Raw genomic sequence first — 8,798 nt, 5'->3', positions numbered from 1 at the left:
TTTCCTGTCCTTGTGTTTGCTTCTGTTTGAGCTAAAAGAGCCTGCTGGAGTGCCACCTTTTGGTTTATCACCCAGCACATCCTTCTCCCTTGGAGGATGCAGGAGTCTGATATTCATCGCCATTGGAGGATGTGTTTGTACCCAGAACTCTCCAGAATAAAAAGGTTTCCAAGTGCTTCACTATAGTGATTTAGTCACAAATGAATTGTGACATGTGAGAAAAACATGAGTATTTTGGAAGAAAAGGCGCTCCTCCCCCCACCCCCCATTAAAACAGAAACAAGCAGCCTCTGAGCTCTGTAACACACTATCCAAAATCAACGTAATACCATTTTAACAAACAAGGGCCTAGATCAAGCTCAGCAGGGGCCTCAGGTCTGGTGATTTCCTGGAGAAGACTTAGTAGCATTAAAAAAAGCTTTTTCCCAATGTAATGTGGATTTTTTAAAAATGGACTTTTTGTTTATGGTTTATTTGGTTTTGGTGATGGAAAACAGACCAGGGACTCAGCTCTTTTCACAGGGCTAAGTTTTGAACTTTTGCATAATGAATGCAATAAGAGAACCATGACTGCCTGAAAATCCTGAAGAACAGGAAGGTAGGATGATCAAGAGAAGGGCTGCACCAATGTTCATTGCAGCACTATTTACAATAGACAGGTCATGGAAGCAACCTAAATGCCCATCGACAGACGAATGGATAAAGAAGTTGTGGTACATATATATATAATGGAATATTACTCAGCCATAAAAAGGAACGAAATTGAGTCATTTGTTGAGACGTGGATGGAGCTAGAGACTGTCACACAGAGTGAAGTAAGTCAGAAAGAGAAAAACAAATATCGTATATTAACACATGTATGTGGAACCTAGAAAAATGGTACAGATGAACCGGTTTTCAGGGCAGAAGTTGAGACACAGATGTAGAGAACAAACGTATGGACACCAAGGGGGGAAAGCAGCGGGGGGTGGGGGTGGGGGGTGTGATGAATTGGGCGATTGGGATTGATATGTACACACTGATGTGTATACAACGGATGACTAATAAGAACCTGCTGTATAAAAAAGTAAATAAAATAAAATTTAAAAATTAAAAAAACCTAATACTAAACTTTCTTTGCGTTATTTATATGGAAATGTGTTAATATAAATGTTTCAGACATTACATGAAATTCCTAAAAATCTTATATGTTCTGGTATAATGTTATAAGTCATAATTCTAGTTATTACTTTAAAATGTGTATCTCAGAAATAACTAAATTTCCTTGTCAATTGCATTATTATGAACTTTCATCAAATCTTTAACCGTGGTCATTTTCAAGTCTTTTGTCATTTACAGACAGTTCTGAGTGTACTCTGATGCTTTTGCAAAAATGTTCCTATAAAAGGGTTTCATCTTCAAGGAATTCATGGAAAAGACTCTGACAAGTACAGGTTTCTGATAACTGACTATACTGCTGAACTGAATGAATAAGCATTTTCAGAACGCTAATGGAAAACGGATGAATTCATAAAAGTGCTAACAAAAGATCAAGATAAAAAGAATTAATTACATGGGACTGAGTGCACTGATGAGGATGATTGTAATTTTTGTGACTTTCTGTTTGAATAAAAAAAAAAGAGAAGGGCTGCAGCCAGTACTCAGGAAGGCGGCCAATTCTCTAAAAATCACTCCAACAATAATTAACTGGCTGAAAGCCAATAGTACAGGGTTATAGTAAAGATTGATAGACACTAACCGTAACTACAGAATTGTGAAGGGTAAAAAAAATAATATGGTTAACAATCCTAAAAATGTTAGAATGGGCAACATAAGAATGAATAAGGAAGCCACAGGGAAAACTATATCACATATAATATTTTGGCTACTAATTCCTAGCAATAACACTTACAATGATACAGTATTATCAAATGGACCAATAAATCTTTGAAACTACTTAAAAAGGTTTACAGAACAGGAAAGGTGACTGAATAGGAAATATTTTTACGTGTAATATATATAGAGAGAAAAACAGAGAAAAAGTGAGAGAGGGGGGTCACAGGAAGACTACCCACTGTGGGTAAGTTGATAAAGTTAAGCCCACAAAGGCACAAAGTTGAGGGGGAGACCCAAGCAACCCTCCGCCTGCAAAGACCCATAAGCCACGCCTGAAATACCAGCCAGCCTTGTGGTTGCCGGTTTTCTTAATTCACTTAGCAGGCAGTCAATAGTTACTGATCATTCAGCTTTAGCAACAACAGTAGGAACTGTCAGAAGTTACATTGTTTCTTAAATTGAAAGCTCCAAAGGGCAGGAACTCTGATTTCCTGCTTCACTTGTTTGGTAGCACAGAACTGCAGCAGATGAGGTTTTCAAGCATTGTCTTTATTTTCCAATCACTTTCTGTTTTTCAGCTTGTTTGCTTGAGGTATGTATTCATATGTACATATGTATGCATTTTGCAAATGAGAGCTAACATTTATTGTTCGCTGTGTGCCAGGCACCATCCTAAATGCTGTGAACATAAATGAACATCAGTTCATTTCACGCCCACAATAACCGTATAAAGGAGGGACTCTGAATGACCCCTCTCTTTGCCAGATGAAAAGACTGAGCTCCAGAGAGACTAATAAGTCTACTCCTCATATTCTCTATCTCAAGTTCCAATTCCACCTGCTGGCAGAAATTACACTCCTGGCTCCCAAGGACATTTAGCTATTTCAAGTTTAAAATCAGTCTGGAATTTCTCCGCCCCCTCCTTTTCCTTGGGTGGTTTTCAAGCTCCTGGGGCTCGTGCAGCATCATGACACCTGGAGAAGGCATCCCGTCCCTTGTTGCCATTATCTGCCGTACAACGGCTTCTGCTGAGATGTTCAGCCCCGTCTGGTCCTTGGCTCAGACGGATGACCCTGCAGGCCAGCGTTTGCTGAGGGGGCTGAAATCCCATCTGGTCCCCAGCCACACAGCACATACTCTCACCACGGCTGGTCTCCTGACCAAGAGACCCCTTCAGGCCCACCTGCTCTCGCTCTGCTTCTTGGCGATCTCCCAAGCCCTTCTAGAGAGATGTGAAACCGTGTCTGCTCTCCTAAGGCATGCTCGGCCAGGAAGCGAGGCAGGCAGGCTGTGGAGGCCCTCTCTGTGTTGACACATTCTGTTGCCTTATCTACATATCCTCAGGGACATCTCACCGGTGCAGTAGGAAAGCCTTGCTTTCTCAGACCCAACCCTGTACATAATCACAAGTTCCCTCCTTCCTCCTATCCCCTTACACATCTGAATGTCCTAGTATTGCTGACCCTCCCCCAGCACATAAAGCGAGTGGGAGGCAGCCGCTGCTCCTTTCTCTGGGAACACAGTGGCATCTGATCCTCTCATTTCTGCCCCTAACTATCAGCTCATAGGGGAAAAAACCTGACTCCTTATATGTGCTTCGCAAATCTTACTTATACCCATAAAATGGCTTTTGAATATAAAGTGAAGGATCAGACACCTGTGTCCTCTGATTTCACACCAACAACCTTTCCCTAAATCGATAGCGACTAATATGTTATGTGCCCAGGCTCTGGGCAGGGCCTCAGTGTAAAACTGAGGAAGTTCAATGAAGCAGAGGGAGACGGGTACACACAAGTTAGGACCCCAAAATATCATACCCCCAAAGAACCTTTAGGAAAACAGTTTCATAAGTGATAGGGACTATTGAAGGTACCCCTACATTCTAAAAGCAAAGATCAAAACATCTCATTGAAATCAAAAGGCTACAGACAATACGATTTCATTTACATGACATTCTTGTAAAGGCAAAACTATAAGGACAAAGAAATGGATCATACCCATACAATGGAACGTTATTCAGCCGTAAAAAGGAATGCAGTACTGGTGCATGCTACAAAGGGCATCAACCTCCAAAACATTAGGTTAAGTGAAAGAAGCCAGACACAAAAGGTCACATACTGTATGATTCCATTTATATGAAATACCCAGAAGAGATAAGTCCATAGAAACAGAGTGCAGACTAGTAGTTGCCAGGGGATGGGGGAAGGAGCGAATGGGAGGGAACACTGCAAAGAGTTTTGCTTTGGAATAATGGAAATATTTTTGGAACTAAACAGAGACGGTGGCTGTACAGTATTACGAGTATACTAAATGTCACTACATTGTTCACTTTAAAATAGTTAATTTTATATATTTATATATAATATATAAAATAATAGTTATTTTATATATTATATGTATATCACAATAATTGTTTTAAAAAAAAGCTCAGTGGTCAAGGGGGAGGCTTGACTACCAAGGAGCCCAGGGAAATTTGGGGGGGCAGGGGGGGCTATGGAACTGTTCTGTATTGAGTGTTATGGTGGTTGCACAGCTGCCTACATTTGTCAAAACTTGCAGAACTGTATACTAAAAATGGTGCATTTTACTGTCTATAAATTATAGCTTAATTTTTTTAATGGGGCAAGAGAACTATCTAACACATAAAAGCTAAATAAATATTGTTTACTGAAATCTGCCCTATATTATTTTGCTAAAGAATGACTCCTCTATAGAAAGGACCACAGAAAATCTTTTCTACAATTTCATTCTAATGAAATGAAAAACGCACTGGCTACTACAGGATGGAAGTTATACTGGCAATTTTTCACCAGCACGTTATTCGCTGTGTAAGAATCTGATGTGTGTGAGCCTGTCAGAAAACTTTACTAAGATTTTTTTATAAATATGTAAATGTATCAGGAGCATATAACTCTCCAAATGAAGGACACTGCACAGTTAAAAACTCTCATTGAAGCATGAGGTCTAATAGGTTCTCTGTGAAATAATGTAGCACAGAACTCCAAGGTCAGTTGTAGCAAGTTGGGTTAAACTATCCTTAACATAATTATTTCAAGCAGAAGATTTTATTCACTTCTAAGATGCTCTGGCTTTTCATCATTGTACAACCACGGCCAAACTTAATTGGCTTATAACCTAATTGTATCTCACACAGATTGTGTGTTGAATGGGCTCAGCTGGGCAGTTCTCACGGGATGTCGCACAGTTGCACTGCAAAGTCGGCTATGGCTTCCCCTTGCAGGCTCTATTGGCTAGATGTCCAATATGCCCCACTCCCATGCTGGTGGTTGATGCTACCTGTTGGCTGGGAGCCCAGCAGGGGTCTATACATGGCCTCTTCATGTGACTTGAGGTCCACACAGCACAGCAGCTGGGTTCCCAGAGAGAGTAAAAAAGAGCAAGAATTCCAAGAAACTCAGGCAGAAGCGGTAAGACCTCTTCTGACCCAGGCTTGGAAGTCATACAGTGTGCTTTCCACCTCATTCTACTGATCAGAAAGCAAGTCAAAGGGCCAACCCAGGTTCAAGCTGGGGGCTGGGGGGGAACCACACAAGGGCATGAATACTGGGAGGCATGTTCCTTGGTGCCCATCTTTGGAGACTGACCTGCAGACGAGGCATCAGTATTTATGAGGATTTTGGAATGATATTAAGTTTTCAACTATAAAATAACTTTTTGGCACTTTTTGATAAGAATTAAAGTGAATGTCAATTTTAGAAAGTATACATCTTGGCAACTAACTACTGTCTAGTTTATTCACTCAACAAATTTTTATTAAGTGGCTACTCTGTGCCAATCACTGTGCAAGTCTTGAGAGTATATGGATAAATTAGACATGGAACCTATCCCTTTGGAGCTTAAAGTCTAGAGATTGTATCATGAAAACAAATAAAAAAATAAAAACAAAATTCCATAAAACCTATTGGAGTGCAAAAGAAAGAGAGTTGGTTCTCCCTAAAATGGGGTGAAGGAATGTCAGGAAATGCTTCAGAGAGAAAGGACCTATAGGGGAGTCTTGACAAATAAGGAAAACTCCCAAATTCCTTAGCATTTCTTTGGGAGAAGAGTGTGGGTGGGATGGGAGGAATGTGGGGAAGAAAGAGGGCATTCCAAACAGAACCAGCCAGCAGAAACAAAGGCGAGGAGGTATAAGACACTTTTAGGGCACTGGAAGCAGTTGCATGCAGCTGAGATACAGGATGCAGGGGGAGCTTACAGACACAGGCATCAATCATGCACCATCTTATACAGGTGTGTTTACTTTGGTCCACAGATGGTTTGTTTTTCTTTTTCACTCTCATAGTGAACTACCACACGATGTTTTTTTAATTTTTAAAATTAGTCTCTAACATTTAATAAACAGAAAGCTGAACACACACACACACACACACACACACACACAAAGTTGATTTGATTTGGCTGTACTGTGCCCAAATTCCCACCTGGCAACAACTGGCTGGAGTTGAACTCTCTAATTCAAAATGGGATTTGAACTCTCTAATTCACAACACCCCCACCTGGTCCCCACTGTCCCCTCCACTGTAGGCCTCTGGGTCTGAGATTCCCCCAAGAAAGTTAAGATGCATAGTTTAAGCAAGGGAGCCAATTAACAATCTTTTATGCTGTGCACAAGGGTGGGAAAACGCACAATGTAGGAGCTGTGAGTTCCATTTTATTTGGGGCTCACTGAGGACTATAGCATGGGAGACAGCCTCTCAGATGGGTCTGAGGAACTGCTCTGAAAAGGTTTGGGGGAGGTCAGTATATATACGATTTTGGTGAAGGGGGGATACGTGCCCTCAAGCACACATTTCAGCAGAAGTTTGCTGCTAGTCATGAGGGAGCAGATGTTCCTGTTAATGATTCTAGTGCTTTTCTAGATATGAGAAGATGCAAGAAGTTGGTTCATAAAATTTTCTCCTGAAAATATCTAACTATCTGAAGGCCTGTCCTGCCAGTTTCTCCCAAAGCACAGAGTGCCTCATTCCTGATCTCCACCCTGAATTCCATTCAGGGTGTGTTGGAGGTCAGCAGCTGCAGTGGCTAAAGACCTAATCTTTCTTGAGCTGGATGGCAAGTGACTTTCCTTAGTTGACAATCTCACGAGTGGGGAATAGTAAAGGGTATTCAGTAGGGAAGTGACATGATCAAATTTGCATCTTAAAATGATCCCTCTGGTATCACCAAAAGATCCAGGTGGAGAATGCACTGGTGAAGTGTATGAGCAAGAGGAGGAAGGGAGGTGGGAAACTGTCCATGTTACAGGTGAGAAGTGATAAGGTCGGATCCGGGGCAGCGGCAGTGGGGATGGAGAGAAGGGGGCCAAAACGAAAGGTAGTAAGGAGTTGAAAAGGCAACACTTGGCCGCCAATTAAATATGGGGTGAGATGGGGAGAGATAGAATGACCCTCAGGTGTGTGGCTACAGTGAGATGGAGGAAAAGCAAATTTGAGGAAGAGATCATAATTCCAGCCCTTGCATGCTGGGTTCCCACCAGGAAGGCGGGGTGCTCTAGCAGGAAGGGAGAGGGCCTTGAAGTCAAAAGACCTGGCTTCAAGTCCTAGTTCTGCAATGAGCTGTGTGACAGCTTTACTGCCTGAGGGCCATCAAGGTGGAAGGCAACTGTGCACGTGAGTCTAAACTCAGAAGAGGTAAGGGCCAGAGGTGGACATTAGGAATTCATGGGCTTATTGGCAGTGGAAGGACCACTAAGGCAGCCAACGGTGAGTATGGGGAGTTAGAGGAAAGCCAAGGAAAGGACCCTGAGGAAGGCCGAGTTTCCAGGACAGAGGAGGAGGAATTGGAAAAGAGGAGCTAGGAGAACTGACAGCTGCAGAACTGAGGAAAGAGGGACTTTCACAAAGGGATGGGTCATTATAATCAAAGACCACAGACAAGTCACCTGCAATGTCCACTGCATGTGACCGGAGGATGTCATCAGGAGGGAACCTGCGCAGAGCACATCAGAAGAACTCCAGAGGTACAGGCTGGCATTGAGTGTGGCTGACGGGAAGGTAATTCTCGAACGAGATACTGTGTTGTGTTTAGGATTCAGGGGAAAAAAACAGAAATTCCTTTATAAGGACTCTGTGGTGGAAGGAAGACAGCATTTAGAATTGTTCCCTTTAACCAGGAGGCGTTTACATGGCCTTTCTACACCCTTTTCAATAATACTCGTTAAGAACGATTAGCAAACATCCTGCTGGTTCACTCTATTCTTCATCAACTGGTTCAACTGAAGAACCATCATTTCTTTTCACCTAGTCAGTACCTCAACCTGAAAACAAACTCCAGTACAAGGGCTCCAGATGTGTATTTCCTCTTGGGTTATAAACAAGTTTTACAATAAAAGATCGTTCTTGTATTTTTCTCTTTTGTCGTCAAGGGATTTTGCCAATGGAAAGTTCTGTGATGACAAAATGCAAGGTGACTTGGGATTCATGCTCTTATCCTAAGAAATCTACCTAGCAAGGAAGAAAAATGTCTGGTTCCATTCTTTTTTTTTTTTTTTTTTTGGTACCCGTGTCTCTCACTGTTGTGGCCTCTCCCTTTGCAGGGCACAGGCTCCAGACACGCAGGCTCAGCGGCCATGGCTCACGAGCCCAGCCGCTCCGCGGCATGTGGGATCTTCCCGGACCGGGGCACGAACCCGTGTCCCCTGCATCGGCAGGCGGACTCTCACCCACTGCGCCACCAGGGAAGCCCTCTGGTTCCATTCTTAAAGGAGAGACATATTTTCTGATTTTGTATTTTCCTTCTGAAAGAACATTTTTTTCTTACTGAATTTTGCAAAGGATAATAGATTTAAAAGAAGTGAGAAGGCAGAATCTCTGAATATGGACCTTTCTATTGAAAAACTAGGCTCTAAGCATAAAAGTGATATGGAGCAAATTTGGAGGGGCTGGGGAGGGGTATTTGTTTTGGGGTATGGGTGTGTGTGTGTGTGTGTGTGTGTGTGTGTGTGGTGTGTGTTTTAACACTGG

Source organism: Grampus griseus (assembly GCF_964374135.1).
Source record: "Grampus griseus genome assembly, chromosome: 2".
NCBI lineage: Eukaryota > Metazoa > Chordata > Mammalia > Artiodactyla > Delphinidae > Grampus > Grampus griseus.
This window is presented reverse-complemented; position numbering follows the sequence as displayed.